The 23120-nt window shown below is 43.7% G+C and overlaps 1 pseudogene; it reads right to left on the bottom strand.

Annotated features, from left to right (window-relative positions):
• Nucleotides 1-3763: 3763 nt before the first annotated feature.
• LOC123480350 (peptidyl-prolyl cis-trans isomerase NIMA-interacting 4-like) lies at nt 3764-4416 on the bottom strand (annotated as a pseudogene).
• Between the last annotated feature and the right edge of the window lie 18704 nt (nt 4417-23120).

Raw genomic sequence — 23120 nt, 5'->3', positions numbered from 1 at the left:
GTATTAGCCCAGCTCAGCCAGTTCTGTTGGGCAGGTGGGTGTGGAGGACAGAACATCCACTGAAGCTGTGAGCACAGACAGCCAGGTCAGGCACAGGTGGCTCCTGTAGCTATCGCCTCTGGTAGGAGAACATCCTGCCCAATGCCAGGCTTTCAGAATGGTGCCTCACCCCCACTCCAGCTCCAGGTACTGTGGTGTAATGAAAAGAGTACAACAGAAGTTAAATTACTAAGTTTGGATCTATTACCTCCTAGCTATGCAACCTTGGGCAATCACTTAGCTTCTTGAACCTGTGTCCTTATCTGTAAAGTTGGAAGGAATATAATAAGGATCTGATTGAGTTGTGAGTATTAAGTGAGAACACGCATATTAGAAACACTCTGCACTGTGTAACAGGTTTGTCATGAGGAGATGGGGTCTAGCCTTCTGCACCCTTTTTACTGTCATGGCAGGACCTGGGAGACAAGAGTCACAGTCTTAAGCTACCAGGACAAAGAAGTCCCTGCCCACCTTTGCCATGCCATCTGCCACCCTCCCCTATACATGCTACCTTCTAGCAAACCACCGACATATACACCCCTCTCCCCATGGCAAAGATGGTCTCTAACAGTTGTGGAAGAAGTTGAAATGGGCAAAAGACACCAAACTGAGTTGTGAGACAACCATCCTGGATCCCCGGCAGAGGGCAAGTGACTGAGAACTTGCCACCTACATGAGGACAGCGTGGAGAGGGCTGTGGAACGAGGGTGTTGGGAAGACAATTCTTGAAGAATCTGCTTGTTTGGGACTCTGACCCTCCCTAAAGAGGAAGAATAGAGATCATATCCACCTTCAGCTCAGTTTAAGAGAGCAGAGCTTTAAGAACACTCAGGCATAAACGTGAATCCCTTTCAGTCTGAGGACAGGGCAGAGTGGGTTGGTGTCAGGCTCCAGGTGAGAAATCTAAAGGGTGAAGGAAAGCCTGCAGAATGCTGAAAAGCAGGGGACAGGTGCTTGCACTGGAAAGGACTGCCTTCCCAGAGTCTGTGGAGCAAATGTATCTGGAAGTTTCCCAGGACCTACTCTGAATTGGGCAAGTGGAGGCCAAGTGGGGTTTTGAGCTGCTGTCCACCTAGAGGTGGACTGCTGGGATCCTAGGGTCTGGGGAATACGAACTACAGCTGCCTCTGCCTAAATCAAGGCAGCTGCAGGCAAACCTCCCTAGTGATGAATGGACAGGGTGGAAGAGGGATTTCTGAAGAACCCATGAAAACACACTGGAGAGAACAAGTCACCAAGTCTCTAAGGCCAGAGAGCTCAGAACCAGTTAATGAGAGTGGGTGCCCGAGCATGAGAATGGTCCTGCTCCCTGCATGCCCCCTGGCCAGTGAAGTCAGGAGCAACCACTGGTGAGTGTGAGAGGGGGTGAGCAAGAGAGAAAGTTGGCCTCATTCCTGTCCCACCCATGCTGACAGTGACTGCAGCCAGTGCCCCTGGACAGAGATGGAAGATTAAAGTGTTGATCAATATATGAGAGTCCACATTCTGATTTCTGAACATGAAAATTACTCCACAACTTTGCATTGGCTCAGAGTGGTCAGGAAAGTCTTAACACTTTTGATCCATATGCACGGGGCAGTGGGAGGAAAAAAACAAAACTGCTTTGGGATTACAGCCCCAGGAATTTGCTTATTTGATATCTCAATGTACTAACTACATGTTTGCTGAGCATAACTGAGCATTGTAGCAAGCCCTAGTCCAAGCACTTTACTTTTATTAAATCATTTAGGTCTTACAACAACCATATAATGTACTATCTCCATGTCACTGATGAGGAAAGCAAGGCACAGAGAAGTTAAGTAACTTGTCCAAAATTTGCGGAGGTTGGGTTCTAACCCAGATTCATCCTTCAAGTCTTGGCTGCAAGCCAGCTCTTCTCCTTGGGCCCTTATCTTTGATCTCTTCAGGATCCCATAGCAAATCAATTCTCATGACGAACTGCCATTGTTTTGGTGTTGATGTCCTCAGTTTTGGTGATCTTCATTGGGACAAGAGCTACATCTCTCATTTTTTTATGAGGCAGGAACAAAACTCAAAACATCCTGTTTCAGCTCATGCCTGTCCCTCACATCCGCTGAAGAGAGCTCGGCCTCTACATGTTCATGCTTTGCCTGGGCCCAGCTGGCCCTTTGGGGTTTTATGACAGAGAGCTGCAAGCAGGGACAGGTTGGAGCAGAAGCAGCCTGAAGGCTAGACCCTGAGAGAGGTTTTCAGGAGATTGGAAGGGGCATGGGACAATTATGGGGTGTGAAGTGGAGAAGAGAGAAAAAAGTGCTCTAAGATAAGTGCCAGAACCCCACTTAGGGGTATTCAAGAATCACATATACATATTTGCTTGAAATTATATTTTTGGTGGCTAGACTGTGGTTTTGTTGTGGTGGTGGTTCCGTTCATACTGTTTGTTTCCAACATCACTCTGAGGCTCAACTGCATTTTGGCTTCCCAGTCTAGGGAATATCTATATTTAGAACCTAGTGCCTGACACATAATAGGTGTTTGGTAAATGATTACTGAGTTTAACTCTAAGTTAATTGCAAAACACACTGTAAATCATAGCCCGCTGCCTGTTTCTGAGGGAGAATGGCACTGGTGGAGGGGCTGACCACATAGCCACAGATAGAAGCACTGATGAGGCAGCCTTCAGGCAACTCGACCTCATCTACAAACCCCAAAACTGGTGTGTGGTTCACGGTTAGGGTGGGGCAGCTGACAAAAGGCTGGACTGGTGCTGAAAATGTCAGAGCTTGGACAGAATGGGTAAGTGTAACCTGGCCCCCAGACCTAGGATTCAAACGAACAGTTGCCCCTCATGGGGGTGTGAGTCAGAGGGGAGGGGAGGGGATTTCACCTCCCACAATCCTAGCTTTGTCTATCACCTCAACTTGGCTACAGGTTGTCCTTTCAGCCCTTTTTGATTAACTTTGATTTACTATTTTCAACTTTTAGGTGGCCTTTAACAATATCCACTCTTTGAAATGTTCTGCCCAAAGGATTTCAAGAGGTCAACATCTTGCATTGGGTATTTTATAAAAGAGCCCTTCTTTTCTACATGTGGAGCCCAGCTGGGTGAAAGTATTTTGCCTGAGAAGCCAGCCTTGAAATATCCATATAACACATAATCAATTCAAGACCAGTCCTCGTGTTTCTCCCCCTTCCTTAGGGGGATTTCTCAGACCCTGTGGAGCAGAAAGGGAATTGAGAGGGGTCAATGCCTTTCCCACTGGGAGGTCAGTTCAAAGTTTTATCATGGCCAGCCTTGAAAATAAGGCCAAGAAGAGGGATTCTCTTTATTTAGAGCTAGACAGTTGTGGCCTCAAGAATTAATGTGTATTTGCCAGGAATCTCTAATGAGGACCCGAACTGGCATCCTCAGAAATCTTTAGTTTTATGGGTCTTCAACACAGCCTTGAAGATAACTGCTAAAAGGCCTCAATTCACAAAAGTTACCAACTTCAAACTAAACTTGCCCTTGGGACATTGCCGTTGTTAAGGAAAAAATGCCTCAAGATAGAAAAGCCCATCAGACAAACTAGAGAGGAAGAAAGGAGCCCTGACTGTCCCTGCTGCCACTTGGGAACAATTTCTTCTCTTATGGGCCTTTTCGAGAATTCATGACAGTGACCTTCACTCTTTTAACTAGTCTAGCAAGAGATTGTTTGCAAACACAAACAACAGAGTTGCTGACTTTTGTCAAAACGGGGTTTTTTTAGTGTTTCATACAATTTTATTTTCTCCCTTCAACCATAATAATATGATATCCAAATTTCATCTTAACTGGAGGGTCTGCAACACAGGCTTGTCCAGCACACTTACAAACAAACCGAGTGTTGCCTCTTGAGATGGTCCCACCATGGACCCTCTGGTCATCCAACCCAAGTCATTCCCTTGCCTGACTTTACCATCACTATATTGTGCGGCCACTTCATTGAATCTCATTCCAGACCAACTTTTCCAAGGCTCCCATGATTTTTCTATGTTTTCCACATGGAATATGTCTGACTTTTATTGCATTGTCACCACCTTTGGGACCCTGAGGCTTCTTGTCAGAACTGTCACTCCCTGCCCTGGCCAGTGTGGCTCAGTGGGTTGGTTGTCATCCTGCAAACTGAAAGGTCATGGGTTCAATTCCTGGTCAGGGCACATGCCTGTGTTGTGGGTTTGGTCCCTGGTCTAGGTTCAGTCCCCAGTTGGGGCACATGCAAGGGGCAACCGATTGATGTTTCTCTCTCACACTGATGTTTCTCTCCCTTATTTTCTCCCTCCCTTCCCCTCTCTCTAGAATTAATAAAAGAAATTCTTTTTCAAAAAACTGTCACTGCCAGATGCTACTCCCCCTTCCCCCTCTTTTTCAGGCCTGCTTTTTCCTCTGGGTGGCATCTGCAAAATTTGACATTAAGCTCTGAACTGTCTGGTCAAAATGGTTTTAAATGTTGATACAAACAATAAGAAACAGGGGCTTTGTTTTCCAACTTAGTATAATTTCAGTAGGAGTTTTATGTCTACTTTTCTGTGGAATGTAGTTCTTCTTATGTAACATGATACTTCTTTTTTTCTCTAATTTTATTGTTGCTCAAGTACAGTTCTCTGCCTTTTCCCCCCACCCCAGCCTAACCCCCAGCTCTCCCCACCTCCCCCCCCCATTTCCACACCCTCCCCACCGCGTTATTGTCCATGTGTCCTTTATAATTGTTCCTACAAACCCTTCACCCTTTTCCCCTGAAATTCCCTCCCCTCTCCCCTCTGGTCACTGTTGGCCTTTTCTCAACTTCAGTGTCTTTGGTTATATTTTGCTTCTTTGTTTGTTTTGTTGATTAGGTTCCTGTAACATGATACTTTTTGAGGCAGAGATTAAATAAGCATCTCCTAAGATGGATAGTTATAAATTATGGCAGCCATCCCATGCCTGGGGAGAGCCCAAGGTCACCTAAGAGGAATCAGCATCACCCAGAAAATCGTATCTAGGGTCTCTTCTTAGTTACGTAAGAAGTGGCCCAGATAAATCATATATACTTGGAAGTTATACAGAGCAAGAAAGCATCTGCTACCCAGAGGGAAGAAGATAATAAAACCACCTATGGCCAGTCAGACACAGGGATCTGAACAGCAAATACCAATGGGCATGGTCAGCAGTTCTCTGGGGACACGGTGGGCCCACTTCCATGTGTCAAAACAACATGCAAAATGGCAAGTATGATGCGTGCTTCAGAACAGCCCTCAGCAGGAAAGCCAGGGAAGGTTGGGAGAAGATTCCAACTCAGGCCAGGGAAGGTGCGCAGTCAGGCTGATGCAGGCATAGCATCTGGACCTGACCTCCCCAAGACCCACCACCAGCACAGCTGCCGTGCTTGGGAACCATGGGTGAACACAGACATTTGCACTGTAGCACCTTGTCTGAGTGCAGTATAGAATGAGGAGCATGGGGATCATCCTTCAAACAACCACTGAAACCTGTGCGGGAACTAGACAGCCAGGGAACCATCTGGGGGGTGGATCAAACCATACTAAACACGTCTTCAACAGCGACACCGTGTGGCAGCAACGAGAAACTGCGGGAGTAATCTGTCAGGCTTTCATCCTGCTCAGCCTGCCATCTTCCCCTTTTAAAATAAGGCCTGGGATCATTTACCCTGTGCCCCATTCTCACGACTGTTAGGTGTGTAAGCATGTGAATAGCTTTTAGCTGTATTGATTTATGGGTTATTTATACTGAATTTCTGGCCTCTCAGTAAGTCAGGGCTACTCCCAAATGGCACCATTTTTAGAGAGGGTCTCATGGCAGTCTCTCAGGTACAGCCACCAGCAACAGGATATGCACCACTGGAAAAATACAGTTCCTCCCCTGACTGGTGGCAAAATACCTAATGTCCGCTGGATCCCACCAGCTGCAAGAATCATAAGAGACCCCTTCTCTTCAGTCAGTGACCACCCACATGGCCTGAGGTGGTGAGAAACCAAGATCTCTAAGTCTGCCCTTTGGCTAAAGGTCTTGTCTTTAATTCCAAGGGGTCTCAGGAGGACTGCAGATGCCATTGCCACTTTCTTGTGTCTTACTTGTATGCAGTGAATCTGTACTCCTTATGCAAAGAGAGAGAAGCTAGCTGCTCCTGGTTCACCTGGGGACTGGGGAATCAGGTTTCAATAAGGCAAGCATGAAGATAAATGTCGCATACCTTTCTTCCCTAAAGTGACAGAAAGTGACCTACTAACAAGAGACCAAGTAGGCTGGGCTAACCTTTGGTATCTTTATACTTCTTAGTCACACAGGGCAGCCACAACTTAAAGATGAGGTTTACATGCAGAGAAGGAAGTGAACTTACCATGCAAATTAAATGGGTAGTTATTTGAAGGAAGATGTAGGTAATGCTCTGCCATTTGCCTCCCAGACTCCAGTCACAGACCCACAGCTTTCCACTCTATCCATCTCTGTGTGTCTTGTCCTTAACTCAAATACGCAAAGTACCTGTGCACACCAGGAATATTGGCTGTCCCGGAAACCTTGAATAAATATAAGATTATTCAGGCCTTGCCACCTGTCTTAGCCTGGATTCCCTAGAAAGTAGAATTTGAGGCAGAGGGCTCATATGCTTCAAACATTGTTAAGGAATATAATCCCCTAAAGATTACAGGGAGCAAGAGTCTGGGAGAAGGGGATGGACAGAGAGAAAGGACAACCAGAGAAGGAAGGATGGCAGTCAATGAGCTGCTGACCTCTACTAACTGCAAATGATGGCATTCATTCAAAATATATTTTTTAACATTCATTGAACCCCAAATATTATGCAGGAAACTATAAAGTCAGTCCCTGTCCTCCCAGAGAAATCATGTAAACAGCATCTAAATTTTGCCTGTGCTAAGAGAAGGAAAGGGAAAATTTTATCCATCAGCTCTTGCCTCCCAGTGGTTGAAGGTTTGCCCCACAAGGCACTGATTCCCCCACACGGCCAGCTTGCACATGTGGCCCCAGGCACGTCTCATAGAGGCATCAACAGGGGTATATTGATTGGGGGTGGAGGTGCAGGTGACCCTCATGCACATAGGCAAAGCACCGTTGCACCTGTGTAGTCAACTGGAGCCCATGTGACATGGCACTGGGATGAGATAGATAAGACCAAGAGGATCTGAAACACCAGAATGGGAAGAGTTAGAGGGACAGGACAGTAGCAGCTGTCTGCAACTCCACATCAGAACACTGACCGCTACGTGACTTTGTGGCAGCCAGCACAATGTAAAAGAGCCAGACTTTCCTCAAGACACGGAGGTGACAGCATGCACATACCAGTTCTAGGAAGCGGAAGAGATTTCACAGCCTCCAGGGTCTTCTAAAAATGATCTATGATCTGATTCATAATCCATGTCCTCCACTATTTCGGGACCCAGCAAAATCACAACCCCATCTCCTCCCTGGGAGGCAGTCAGCTGTGAAGCCTTACAAGTTGGCAGCCCAAGTTCAAGTCCCAGGTCTGCCACCTACTGGCCTTGTGACCTTCTGCAAGATTCCTAAACTCACTCAGCCTCAGTTTCTTCATATGTAAAAGGGGAAATTATGATATCAATTAGAAATTTCAATGTAATGTATAGTCCATCATTTGGCACACAATAAATTCTCCATAAATAGACATTTCTGTGGTGATTATGCCACCAAATTCTGTGTGCTTCCAGGAGTATCATGTTTGTCTGGGGACAATCAGGACAGTATGACACTCTGGGAGGGTTCTAAAGACCAAAATATATCATTAGATGCTTCTATTTTAACAACAAAATGTCCTGAACAGAAATGAAATCAAGGAGTTAAATTAGCATTACATTTTTTCGTTTATTTTTATTTTTATTTTTTATATATTTATTGATTATACTATTACATTTGTCCCATTTCCCCCCCTTCGCTCCACTCCATCCTGCCCATCTCCCCTTCCATAATGCCCCCCTATAGTTCATGTCCATGGGTCATACATATAAGTTCTTTGGCTTCTACATTTCCTATATTATTCTTACCCTCCCTCTGTCTATTTGTTACCTACCATATGTGCTACTTATTCTCTTTACTTTCCCCCCCTCTCTCTCTCCCACTCCCCTGTTGATAACCCTCCATGTGATCTCCATCTCTGTGGTTCTGTTCCTGTTCTAGTTGTTTGCTCAGTTTGCTTTTGTTTTTGTTTTAGGTGTGGTTGTTAATAAGCGTGAGTTTGCTGTCATTTTTACTGTTCATATTTTTTATCTCCTTTTTCTTAGATAAGTCCCTTTAACATTTCATATAATAAGGGCTTGGTGATGATGAACTCCTTGAACTTGACCTTATCTGGGAAGCACTTTATCTTCCCTTCCATTCTAAATGATACCTTTGCTGGATACAGTAATCTTGGATAGAGGTCCTTGCCTTTCATGACTTGGAATACTTCTTTCCAGCCCCTTCTTGCCTGTAAGGTCTCTTTTGAGAAGTCAGCTGACAGTCTTATGGGAACTCCTTTGTAGGTAACTGTCTTCTTTTCTCTTGCTGCTTCTAAGATTCTCTCCTTCTGCTTAATCTTGGGTAATGTAAGTATGATGTGCCTTGGTGTATTCCTCCTTGGGTCCAGCTTCTTTGGGACTCTCTGAGTTTCCTGGAAGTCTATTTCCTTGGCCAGATTAGGGAAGTTCTCCTTCATTATTTGTTCAAATAAGTTTTCAATTTTTTTGTTCTTCCTCTTCTCCTTCTGGTACCTCTATAATTCAGATGTTGGAACGTTTCAAGATGTCCTGGAGGTTCCTAAGCCTCTCCTCATTTTTTGAATTCTTGTTTCTTCATTCTTTTCTCGTTGGATGTTTCTTTCTTCCTTCTTATCCACACTGTTGATTTGAGTCCCTGTTCCCTTCCCATCACTATTGGTTCCCTGTACATTTTCCCTTGTTTCTCTTAGCATAGCCTTCATTTTTTCATCTAATTTGCAACCAAATTCAACCACTTCTGTGAGCTTCCTGATTACCAGTATTTTGAACTGTGCATCTGATAGGCTGGCTATCTCTTCGTTGCTTGGTTGTATTTTTTCTGGAGCTTTGATCTGTCCTTTCATTTGGGCCATTTTTTTTTATCTTGGTGCACCTGTTATGTAAAGGGGCAGAGCCTTAGGTGTCCACCAGGGTGGGGTAACGCTGGTCGCTGTGCTGTGACTATGTGCATGGGGGAGGTACCGAGAAGCAGCAATGGCTTGCTCCACTCTCTGCTGGATTTCAGTCACTGCCTTTGCTACCCACAATCAAATTGGGCCCCTCTGGTGCTGATTCCCGAGTGGGTGGGCTTGTGCATGCTCTAGGCCCCTGGGGGTCTCTCCAACAAACTCTCCTGTGAGGCTGGGAGTTTCCCCTGCCGCTGCCTCAACCCCCACAGGTGTTTTCAATTAGAAGTTTGAGGCTTTATTTCTCGATGCTGGAGCCCTGGGTTGTGCAGTCGGCTTTGCTCCCCTTCTGTTCCTCCTGGTTTATCTATGCACGAATGTGGGGCCACCTTGGGGGGTCTGCTAGCTGCAGCCTGGCCTACCCCATTCCACAATCCACCACCTCACTGGGTCCGCCAGCCACCGCCTTGCCAAGACCTCTCCCCACCCCTGCCCCAGCTGCCCATCTCCGCCCCTCCTACCGGTCTACATGAATGTTTCTTCTTTATCTCCTTGGTTTTCGGACTTCCATACAGTTGGATTTTCTGTCAATTATGGTTGCTTTTTGTTTTTAAATTGTTGTTGTCCTTCTTTTGGTTGTGCGAGGAGGCACAGTGTGTCTACCTACCCCTCCATCTTGGCCGGACTCACATTTTTTCATCTTTACTCCAGGGCACAGGTGCTCCTCAGATCCCCCAAGGGTATGTCGGTTCTGGCAGGGGAAAAAGGAATCCAGCCTAAAAGACAATCTGGGACCCTACTAATCCTTTCCTTTCAGGCTCAGTGTTTCACCCTCAAAGAGGATGCTTGTAAATGACTACATAAGGTTTATGAAAATGGTCCCATGTCTTAAGTTTTCATAAGCAAATGGACTCTATTCCCACTCTGCTTTGCTTTCTGATGGTTTAGACTTGTTACAGCTTTTTCTTGGTACCAGTGATCTCCATCACTTATTACTGATGAATTCATCACATCATTAACCCCCAAATGTTTACAGAATCTTGAATTTGTGCCAGGCCCTGTACCAACCTTGGGAAGGTGAGTCTCTATGGAACACTTCATACATGGGGAAATACACCACAGGATAAGCAAGCACTGAGGTTCAGGCATTTGTTCAATGGACACCACTTACCAAGTCCAAGTGCCTGCTAAAAGATACAGACTTGGTGCCTACCCTCCGTGAGACTGAGATCTGGAGCCAAAGCCTGACAAATAAGCAGATGATTATAACACAAGGAGACTAGCAGTGCAGATAGGAGAACACACCAACATATCCTTTCTGTCTATCTATTCCAAGAATCCACATGAAGCTGCACTGCAGTAGACGCCACTTGACATTCAATTACCCATCACACACCTCAAACTTCCAGTTTCTGGGTATTGGTTCAGACCTTTCTTCTCACTTCCATGAGATTTTTATGTTTATCAAATAGGGCATAGTTTGTTTGGGGGCAGGGGGGTTAGGGTTGAGAAGTGTTCCTCTGTAAGATACCTTTCAAACTATTTAAAAGTCACCAACCTGGATGACTAAAATGTTTCACAGTCCAGAGGCATAGGTTCAGAGAAAGGGGTAAGTATCTCTCACCCCATACAAGGCCTGCCGGCACAATTCCAGCCCCCAAACTGCCTCTCCACAGGTAATGACAGTGGGAAAGCCCACTCTCTTCTGTGGAGATCCCCCTACATGCCAAGGCTTTATCAGTCCAGGTAAGACTCATGCAGTTATTCAGATGAAGAGTGTATCTCTAGATCCCAAAATGACCAAATACTACCAAAAGAATCAACAGCTGTTTTTAACTTTATAAACTCTTATTGATATATATCATGCATATAAAAATTACACAAATCATAAGAATATTCTCTGAATGAGAGACTTCTGGCCAAGATGGAGGCATAGGTTGATACACTTTGCCTCCTCACACAACCAAAAGAAGGACAACAACAAACTTAAAAACAAAAAATAACCAGAACTGCCAGAAAATCAAACTGTATGGAAGTCTGACAATGAAGGAGTAAAGGATAAGCATTCATCCAAACTGGCAGGAGGGGTGGAAATGGGCAGCCAGAGCAGAGAGGATACACGGCAAGGTGGCCACTGGAAGACTGGGCAGGAAAGGCAGAAGCTGGCGGTCCCACATTTGTGAGCAGATAAACTGGGAGGAACAAATGGGGAGCAACACAGACCACGCAACCCGGGGTTCCAGCACAGCAGAAAAAAAGCCTCAAAACGTCTGGCTGTAAAAATATGTGGCAGTTGCAGCAGCAGGAGAAAACCCCCAGCCTCACAGCAAAGTTCTCTGGAGAGACCTATGGGGTCATAGAATGTACATAGAACCACTCATCTAGGAATCAGCAACAGAAAGGCCCAATTTGCTTTTGGGAGCAGGAGAAGTAACTGAAAGAAGGCTGAGAGCAGAGTAAGCAGCATTGTTCCCTCTCTGACCCCTCCCCCACACACAGTGCCACAATGGCAGTGAAATGGGTAGCCCCACCCTGGAGAATACCCAAGGCTCTGCCCCTTACAATGTAACAGGTGTGCTGAGACAAAGAAATATGGTCCAAATGAAAGAACAGATCAAAGCACCAGAAAAAATACAACTAAGCGACAAAGAGATAGCCAACCTATCAGATACAGAGTTCAAAACACTGGTAATCAGGATGCTCACAGAAATAGCTGAGTATGGTCACAAAATAGAGGAAAAAGGGAAGGCTATCCAAAGTGAAATGAAGAAAAATATAAAGGACCCTGGCTGGTGTGGCTCAGTGGATTGAGTGCTGGCCTGCAAACCAAAGGGTCATCAGTTCGATTCCCAGTCAGGGCACATACTTGGGTTGAGGGCCAGGTCCCCAGTACAGGACACAGGAGAGGCAACCATACATTGAAGTTTCTCTTCCTCTCTTCTCCCACCCCTCACCTCTATCTAAAAATAAATAAAATCTTTAAAGAAATAAAGAAAAAGAAAAATATACAGGAAACCAACAGTAAAGGGAAGGAAATCAGGACTCAAATCAACGGTTTGGAGCAGAAGGAAAAACTAAACTTTCAACCAGAACAGAATGCCACGAAAGAATAATTCAAAAAAATGAGGAGAGGCTTAGGGAACCTCTGGGACAACTTTAAATGTTTCAGTATCCAAATCATAGGGGTGTCAGAAGAAGAGGATGAGCAAGAAATTGAAATTATTTGAAAAAATAATGAAGAACTTCCCCAGTATGGCAAAAGAAATAGACTACCAGGAAGTCCAGGAAGCTCAGAGAGTCCCAAAGAAGCTGGACCCAAGGAGGAACACACCAAGGCACATCATAATTACATTACCCAAGATTAAGCAGAAGGAGAGAATCTTAGAAGTAGCAAGAGAAAAGGACACTGTTACCTACAAAGGAGTTCCCATAAGACTGTCAGCTGACTTCTCAAAAGAGACCTTACAGGCAAGAAGTGGCTGGAAAGAAGTATTCCAAGTCATGAAAGGCAAGGACCTCTATCCAAGATTACTGTATCCAGCAAAGGTATCATTTAGAATGGAAGGGAAGATAAAGTGCTTCCCAGATAAGGTCAAGTTAAAGGAGTTCATCATCACCAAGTCCTTATTACATGAAATGTTAAAGGGACTTATCTAAGGAAAAGAAGATCAAAACTATGAACATTAAGATGACAACGAACTCACAACTATCAACAACTGAACCTAAAAAAAACAAAAATGAAAACAAACTAAGCAAACAACTAGAACAGGATCTGAATCACAAAAATGGAGATCACATGGAGAGTTATCAGTGGGGACAGAGACAGGGGAGGATGAGGGAAAAGGTACAGAGAATAAGAAGCATAAATGGTAGGTCCAAAATAGACAGAGGGAGGTTAAGCATAGTATAGGAAATGGAGAAGCCCAAGAACTTATATGTATGACCCATGGACATGTACTAAGGGAGGGGAATGCTGGTAGGAGTGTGGGTGCAGGGCGGAGGGGAATAAAAGGGAGAATAAAATGGGACAACTGTAATAGCATAACCAATAAAATATACTTTAAAAAAAGAATATTATATCTGAACAAATTATCTCAAAAATACACCTCCTTCCCATGATAACTACATAAGTTAAAAGCTATGGTTTGGGTTTAATATGTTTTATAGTCTAGATTATTGCTAGACTTAGAGGAAATTCACTGAACCCAGCCAAGTCTTTGCTGTGGTGCCTTTTCCACATGAGGCCAAGGTGACACCAGCATGTTCTTCCTGTGGCCTTGGGGTCTCAGCTCAACAGAACCGAAGTCTGCAGGCATGGATGGCACAGTGTGGACCCACAGGTGGACAGGAAGCCATTTCCCAAAGGCAATGTGGGCTGCAGAGACAACGCCTCTGCTTGCCACAAAGACAGCCTTTGAATCATTATACAGAGCAGCAATTAACTGCTGACAGCTCCAGCTTCTCAATTTAACAGCCCATTCAGGTGGATTTCCAAAAAAAAGGAGTGGTTTTCATCAACACCATATTCCAGAGCCTACCTCTGAAATGATCTTTTCCCCATCTTTCCCATACCTAAAAAGGTTTCAAGGAATGGCCATCAAATTCCACTTTCCCAAGAGGGCTCTGAGAGAAACATGCCTCTCCCCAGCAAGTGGTGAGGAGAGAGGGCTTCGCAAAGAGATGGGGGAGGCAGAAGAGCCATCTTACGGGACACTGGGACAATCTGCTGTACCCACAAACACTTTCTTTATTTCACAATCAGCTGAAACCCAACCTCTGCTCAGCCTTTTGTACCCACTCTAGAGGCCTCAGTTGGTATCTGTCACCTGCTGTCTCATATGCCACACCATCAAACGTGCCCTGGCACCTCATGGCCATCTAAGGCTCAGACAAAATGAATTCAGCTGCAGACATCCCGAACATCAGCTTGGTGCAGACACGGGGTTAGGAGCCAGGAACACAAGTGTGTCTGGGATAGCTAACTAACTGACCACCAAATTTTGTGTCATCACCCCCACCACCACCAAGAACCGACTTACCAGCCAGAAACTATATCTTCCAGTCCCCTTTGCATTTAGATGAGACCATGTGGTCATTTCTCAGCAACAGAAGGTGAGCAGAAGTAATATTTGTCATTTCTGAGTCAAAGTGTTAAGAAATGTGGCTTCTCCACCCTCTCTTCCCTCATCCACTGGCTGGATACAGAGGATCAGAGGATTCCCAAGCCTTAGGCAAGGAAAAGCCACAAAATGGAGAGTCAGAATCACCAGGAATATCTGTATTTGCCTATTATGTGATTGAGAAATGAATTTCTGTTGTGTTAAGCTATTGCGCTAAGCTACTAAAACATAAGCAATTATTTGTTATAGCAACTAGCATTACTCTATCCCTAAGACACTAATATACCCATTGTTTAGATCTGCATATTAGAAACCTTTTCCCAGCACCAGGATGGAGCATAGAGTGAAGTCAGACCACTTCAGAAAGAAGACTGGCATGTAATAATATTAATAATAATAATATATCTCAGCTATTATTTTCATTTTTGCTGGCCCAAGATTTATTCCCTTTTCTTCTTATAGCACCCTAATTTTCTTTCATTTATATAGTTTGATTGGGACTGATTCACCATAGCTCTAAAGATTGGTCTGGACAATCAGAACCAATCAGAGCTATACTGTGACCTTTTCTAGAAGAGTGAGAGAGAGAAAGAGAGATACATCTTTCCTGGTTGGGTTACTGAGGGGACCAGCAGCCAACCTTCCTCCATCAGGAGGAAACTTGCTGAGAATGGAATGGGTGAGGAGGAAGGAGTGAAAACAGCTGGCCTGTGATCCAGTCTCTCTCTGTTACGAGAGGGATCTCTGGAGGAGAGAAGGCAAGTTCCCTAGCCTAGTCTGTTAATTTGCTGATAACTGACCTCCTGGTAAATGATTAACAACAGTTCAAAAAGGAAAGTTTTTATCTATGGAATGCTCTTAGCGGGATGTTCCTGGTTTCAGATTGCTTATGGTAAACAATTATAGAATCTATGAATATATGAAGCACGGCTCCCTGAAAAATGCCACATAAGCTCAGTAAAAATCTTGTTATAAAATAGAGATGTTCAAAACATAAACACTCCCTGCAGTGTAAGGTGAGCACAGACATTACTTAGAGACCTCGTCTGATTACTGTGAGCCAGAAAGCATGACTTATTCAAAAAGAAAGGACCTGAGGAGCCACACAGGACGTCACACACTTCTTTCTGTATTCGGTTACCTATTGCTGTGTAATAAATTCCCTCAAAAATGTAGTGGTTTCAAACTACACCGTTTTATTATCTCTCGTGTTCTCTACAGATCAAGAATTTGGACAGGATGCAGCAGGCTCAAGATGTCTCTGCTCCATGTCTTGTGGGGATTCAGGGAGGGGGGCAACTTGGAGGACTCAGTGGCAGGCCAGAATTGCCTAGGGTACTCACATGTCTGGGGGCTCAGCTGGGTTCCTCTCTACAGCTTGTTTGGCTTCCACATGGCATGGTGGCTGGGTTCCAAGAGAACATCCAAAGATGAACAGGTCGAAGTCATATCAGCTTTTATGACCTAGACTCAAAAGTCATATAGCATCACTTTGCTGTATCCTCGTGCCCAACCAAATGCAATGGAAGGGATCCTAGGCCCCACATCTTGAGGGCAGGAGTAACAATGTCACATTATAAGAGGTACATGTGGAATGGGATATCTTTTTGTGGCCATTTGGAAAATGTAAAACTGCCTCATGCTGCTTTGAACTAGTAAAGATTATAGTGTAAGTAAGATGTCTGATTTGACAGAAGAAATCAGAGCCAAGAATCATGATGACCGTGTTTATGCGCTATATTTGGCTGTGCTTGAATGCAAAATCAGTCTTGCACTACCCAAATGTGTGAGTCAACAATGTCTCTGTTTTTATTTAAGCTGGGTTTTTTTTATTTTGCTAGTAATCAAAACATTTCAAAATAATATAGTGCATATGTATTATTTGCCACCTTGTTAGGTGGTATTTTAGGCTACTTATAAAAATATATATGTACTCTGCAGCAAGATTAAAACATTTTTTTTAATCTGAGGAAAATAGAACCAAGAGAAAACAAAAATAGGAACAAATTACACTTAAACTAAGGATGGGGTTAGAACTCACAATTCATTGTAAGAAATCATGAAGAATACTTAATAGAAATAGGAGAGATGAGCTAAGAGATTTTTTAAATAACCCAGGCAGGAGTGGACAGGTCCAGTAGGAATTGTTGCCTGACTAAATAGGAAGAATAAAGGGAAGGTCAGGGTTCAGTAAAATTGAAGAGGGTTTCTACATTTCTGGCTTAGGTGATTGGGGAAGACAGAAGTACAATTCACTGAGATAAGAATATCTCAATGAAGAACAAATTTGGGGGGGATTACTTGAAGGTCAGTTGTTCTTTGTGGACATTTCAAATATGAGGTACCACAAACATACACAGAGAGATGCAAATTGACAGTTTTCTAACAGAGTACATGAGGAGTAGCTCTAAATTAGAGATCCAAATTCAGTTAGATATATTTTAAGATTCTAATATGGGCAAGGCACTACACTATAATAATTACTGAGTATAAATGGATAAGCACAACAGACAAGATTTCTGTCCTCATGGAGATAAAATTCCAGCAAGACTCATCAGCAGGTAACTGACACTGAGGCCTTGGATGTGCAAGACGTCACCCAGGAACATTGTCTTAGGAAAGCTAAGGAAAGAATTCTGAAAGAAGACTGAGAAGGATGGTCAGAGAGGTGGCAGAAATACCAGAAAGGATGTTCTGAAAGCCACCCGGGAAAGAGCAAGAGAGTATGTAAGGACTATAGACAAAAGTACTTAGTAAAGTACTATGTAAATGTTTTATTATTATAATTTTTGGTTCTCATCTCTCTTTGCTTCTGGTAGTATCATTTTTTTCAGAACTTGCCTTACCTAAGTTTCTCAAGGGTGGAGACATTTTTCACCTTTACACCCCTGGATGGTCTTGCTAGTGTCTTGCACCACACTCAATCAGTGTTCATGGACCTATCATGTCAGTTACTGTGGGGAGGGGGGAGAGAGGGAGAGGGAAAGAGGGAATATGATCTCCCTAACTAGATATAGCACTCTGGGGACAGGGGCTGGACCGAGGCGTGGTTTCTTTGTCCTTCAGAGCCCCATTCGCTCTCTACCATATTAAGTCACTCATCAGTATGTGTTGAACTGAATTTCCTCCCCCTGTTCTAGTGACTAAGTATTCATGTATGATCCCTGAGCCTGAATGTACTGCCTGTAAGAGAAACTGGTTTCTTCTCTCTGTTATTTCTTCGTACAATGTGTTCTCACAGAACTGTTTTTATTCCAATGTGGAGTCAAGGTATGAAGGTTAATATGCAGGGCACTCAACCCAACCAAGGCCAAAACAACCCAGATATGAGGAGATCTGAAATGGTAGCCCTAGCAGCACAGAACTCCGAACCAAACGGACCTAAGATCTCATCTGGTGATGGCATGAGTCTACTCCACTTCTCTCTAACAAACAAGGGAACAAATATAGAGAAAATTTCCAAAAATTATCCAAGGACACAGCTAGTTTTTCAGGGCTGGGATAAGAACCAAATTCCCAGACTCCCAGACCTTTGATCCTAGCACTACACCCAAAATTTCATCTTAAACTGACTTTTATCTATAAGCCTAGAGTACTTTGCCCAAAGCTGTTCTGCATATCACATAGGATTTAAATAATGCTGCAGGGAGATAGCTAACAGTCAGGCTTTTTGGGTGGGCACAATGGAAGGATAAATGAAAGCTCATCCTAGCACCTCATGGCATTCCATCTTTTATTTCCATAACATATTACATACTAATATCTCCTCTCCTCAACATTCATTGTGGATTAATATTTTTGAAGACCTGAGACTGCACATTTCTCCAGACTCCAGTTATACTCTTTCTGAAAAATCTCATACCACCATCTTTTATTAACTGGCTATCACTTTACAATAGAGAACAAAGGAAAATTCATTAATAGGTGCAAAAAAAACCCCAAAACTTTAGAATGGTCATTCACTCTCATTTACATCTCACCTAATCTATTTTCAACATTAGAATCCTCTCCAGTGGTAACAAATTGTAGTGTCACAAACAAAGGATTATAACTCTAGTTGAGAAATAAGCAGTGGAATGAGAGGAGAAATCCTGTTTCTATGTCAGTGTTTCTGGCAAATTTATTTTTAAAGAAAACAGAAAATAGAAAATTAACTTTATCCTCACATTTAAGAATGACAATAATGCCTACTGTCTAGAGTCCCTTGGTGAGTACTTCATTGAGTACTTTTTCACATATGTGATCCCAGTTAATGTTTGTAATAATCTTTCAAAAGAGAAATAATTCACAATTCACCAAAACATAAAAGCAAATTTTTAAAAAGTAAACTGCCCAGCATTGTTACAGATAGCAAGTGGGAGGATCAAAACTTCTTAGGAGAGGCTATGGGATTAAGTGAGATATTCAAAATATGAAATGAGACAGACAAATTCCATAGACTTATAGGTTCTTAAAGAAACCACAAAGGACAGATTAAAAGTTATCAGCCCTTTTATGGACAAAGCTTCCAAACCTGAAATTTCCCAAATTTTCAGAGTTAGTAAGTTGCAGAAGGATAAACTCCTCATTGCCTTTTCATACTCCTGCACACTATCCTATAAAGGAAACTCGATCATAACTAAGCATCCAACTATGCACCAGGGACTGTTCTGGGCATGTAACTTATCTCATTGAATCCGTGCAACAATCTGCTCAGGCAGTTATTAGAATCCCCATCTTACAAATAAGGAACTGAGGCTCAGAGAAATGGAAAGCTAGTTTACATCAGGGCGTAAATGTAAACACAGGTCTCCCTACGGCTGTTTTGTTCTCTTTCATTATATCATATGTCATAGTACTATATTGTAACTATATCATGCTGTATGCATGATATTTTGTATAAATTGAAAAAATTGAGACTACAAATCACCTGCATCATCAAAAAAAACAAGTTTTCCACCTAACTACCACTGTGTTATAAATTTCCACCATTTCATTCATTACTTTAAAATTATGGTATTATGGAATAAACTATTAATTCTTCACCAATATCCACTCCTCCCACCATAGTACCTACACCCTCCTTTTGCAGGTGGCAGTGGAATATGGGAAGTGACATGTGCTGCTTCCGGCCTGAGCCTCAAGACTGTGGGTGTGTCTGCTTCGAACTCTTCCTTCCTTGGGCTGGATGTGGACATGGAAGCAGATGAGGACAACACCCCCAGAGACTGAAGAAATGTAAACCCACCTGCCAACTGGGCACATTTGCCTCATACTATTATCTGAAAACTAACATTCTAACCTCCTCAAGCCACAAATTATTAAGTAATAATAAATGTCTATTGTTTAAAGTCACTGAATTATATCGCTACTCAGCAATAGCTGCAGATCATCTCTCATCAGGCCCTTTCATGGTTCTAGCAGCAGGAAGTGACTGGCTAGTTTAAGCAAGAAATAATTTATTGAGGATATTGAGTAGTTGATAGAATCAAGAGAAGGCTGTAGAGGCAGCCTCAGGAAAACAGGCAGGAAGAAGGGAAGCTAGGCAGCTGGACCCCTGACCCAATATTATGTCCCAGGAACCACTTGAAGAGATCACTCCTGTGGCCACTCACTGCTGGACACTGGACACTGACTAGACACCATTGGGAACTGGTCACCACTGGTGTTACCATGGCCACTACTGCCCTGGAATCTGCTGTTGCTGCTGCAGAACTAAGTCCCCACCATCCTTGCCTCCCCTGCTCCAAATTCTAAGCCCAGGCCAGAGAATCTGGCCATGCCTTAGTTAAGTACACAAGCCTTGCCTATCTGGCTTTTCCAGCTATTCCAGTCCCATTACAACTCCTACAGAAAAAAGCTTCGCTTGTTAGGCAGGCCAAAATAAATAAATAAAAGCTTCAAATTGTCCTGCCAGAAGAAAAAAAATGCTTCTAGAGCAATACAGTTTAAGAAAAGTCTTAGGTTTGAAAAGTGCTCTCAGAGGACTATTGCTTCCTCCAACCTTGTTATGTTCAACCTCCTGGTTTGTCTTAATCAAGACTCTCAGTTATAAGTGACAGAAGCTTAGTAAAAACTATTTGATGCTTTTTTTTTTTAAGTAAGGGAGTTATTTATGCAAATAAGATGTGTATGAGTTCAAGGCCTGAATGATGTCATTGGGGCTCATTCTCTATTTCTCTGTTCTGCTTTCCCTGAACTGCTTCATCACCACTACGGTTCACCTTGTCATGGAGACAGATACCTTTTCTGCATCTTGAGGATATGTCGTCTCCTCTCGGTGCACCTAAAGAAAGTGTGTCTCTCTTCCCACAGTACACAGAAGTTCTGGAAGTGCATCTCACCCAGCTCTACTTGTTCCGTGTCCGTTTCTAAACCAGCCACTGTGGACAGGTAGTTCAGTGGTCGCATCCCCACACACGGAGTCAGGTCTACCCAACCCACAAGGACGGTGAGTACAGAACAGCGAGTTTCTCAAGGAAAATCAGGATGCTACCATCAAAGAGATGAGGAAAGGAAACAAGAAATAGCCTTGAAAGCAGCGGTCCCTAACCTTTCCGGCACCAGGGACTGGTTTCGTGGAAGACAATTTTTCCACGGAGGGCCAGGGCGGGGCCGGGGCGGGGCAGAGTTGGTAATGCAAGGCGGCGAAGCTTCACTGGCTCACCCGCTGCTCACCTCTTGCGGTTGGGCGGGGTTCTTAACAGGCAGAGAACCGCTAATGGTCTGCGGCCTGGGGGTTGGAGAATCCCCTGCATTAAATAGACAAATCGCCAGCCTAGCCTAGGACCCCAAAGATTGCAAAAGAGGTTTTTTAAAGGTCACTAAGAAACTAAGAAGCCCCCCAAAATCAGACCTCTTTTTTCTGTGTTCTGTGAAGGCTTGCCTGGATAGTACAGACCTGAACATTTGTCTCAAAGGATAAAGACAGTTTGATGTAGTGGGACAGGGTTTCTCAACCTCAGCTCTATTAATGAATATTTAGAGCTGGGTAATTCCGTGCCGCGGGGCGGGGCGGGGGCGGCATCTGTCCTGGGTATGGTAGAACGTTTAGCAGCATCCCTGGTCTCTACCCATTAGATGCCAATACCACCCCACACTCACCCCCAGTTTTGAAACCAAAATATCTCCAGACTTTGCCAATGCCCCATCCCCCACTTAAAAAACACCATGGAAGAATGCATAAGAAAAAGAAAAGAAGGGTTCTAAATCCTAATCAGCAAAGACAAACCCAAGTCACCTGGTCTGGCTGGGTGCCCCTGCAGTCTGGGACCTGCTCCATGGGAATACTGGTCACAAGATTGAATTGTGAACATTAGGTGCCAGAGCCAAAGACTATCCAGTTCTGCTCCAGAACTCTGGGGGATGGCCTCAGAGGTTCCAGGCTCTCCCCTCTAATTCAAGCTTAATGTAATCACATGTGTTACTACTTAATGCTTACATGCATTTTCTCACTTAATCATTAATTACATCAACACTCCAATAAAGACGTTAGCCTCATTTTACAAAGGAGAAAACTGAAGCTCTGAGAACTTAGTTGCCCCAAAATCACATTTAGTATATGCTACAGTTTGAGATTCAAAATCATGTCTCTCAGACTCCGGAGTCCTCACCTTTTCTAATATAAAGCCTCCCTGAATTTCCACTTCTGACAGCTCTCTGCATTCAAGCTCCCATGACTTACAATTCCTATCCCAGTTTCTCTTTTCTTCGAGATCTTCTTTTCTCTTGCCCTTCTCTATACTATACTATACTTTTGTTTTTGCTTTGGAAGTTTAATCTCTTTATCTTTACAGGTCTAAAATAACAAAAGAAGCAAATAATAACTATTGCTCACCATCAGATAAATAACCACACTTCACCATTTCTCTTGGAGATTTGGTCATTTTAGAGATTTGTTTCAATGCATTTATTTAGAATTGGCAGACAGTGGATCAGGCCACTCTATCTGGATTTAAATTGATTTTAGAGACCTCATAGTATTGTATTATGAAGGGGCATATGGTTAGGATTTAGAAGGCATGGGTTTTAATTTTGAGTTTTAATTTAAATTTAAATTGCTGTGCAATTTAACATCTCTCAGTCTTTGCTTTGTAAACCGTAAGATTGGGGCTGGGGGAAGGCTGGACTTACTCAATTATAAAGATGCTTCCAGAAATTTGATGACAGCACTAAAGTTAAAATTTATTCTATCACTATTTTAAAAGTCTGAAATATTTCAAATAGTTTCAAACAAGCAAGTGTTGCTTGGCACGGAGGCAGCTGTAGAGTGTGCCTCTATGTGGAGTGAAGGTACAAAGCTGACTTCAGCTGTGCTCCGTGAGGACAAAGAAAAGGAAGGGCTGTCACCTGAGTCTGCATAGAAAAGTGAATTAAAAACACATGCCCAGGCTGAAAGAGGACACCTAATGAATTAGTTATGGCCCTTGGATGTCTACATTGCAGCGGTGGCAGGGAGGCAGGAGGTAGGCCCAGAGAGAGGCCTAGCCAGCCGAGTAACAGTATAAACAGAAAGCCCAGTTCACAAGTCCGTCCTCACTGGGTCTGGGTGCAGCCCTGGCACAGAAGGAGCCTGCCTCCAAGTATTAGCTTAACAGGGTTATTTAGCAGAAGTGAGACAAGCACTGTTCTGCTCACACCACCAGGGCTCACAATGGCAAATCCTCTGGCTTCTGTCCCCACAGAAAACAGTGGAGCCCCGTAGCAAGAGGGGGACCCTGCAGAGATGATAGATTGGTCTGACCCCTCTGTCAAAAACCAGTAACCTCTGAAGGCAGGAGGGAGACTGTAATGGGCGCCCCCTCCCCTTTCTCTCTCTTATCCCCATGTCAGCTGCTGTCCAATTGCTTTTTTTCATTCTGAGTCCTCAGATGCGGATCTCTAAGGGGTCCTC

Source organism: Desmodus rotundus, chromosome 13, assembly GCF_022682495.2.
Source record: "Desmodus rotundus isolate HL8 chromosome 13, HLdesRot8A.1, whole genome shotgun sequence".
NCBI classification, from domain to species: domain Eukaryota; kingdom Metazoa; phylum Chordata; class Mammalia; order Chiroptera; family Phyllostomidae; genus Desmodus; species Desmodus rotundus.
This window is presented reverse-complemented; position numbering and strand designations above follow the sequence as displayed.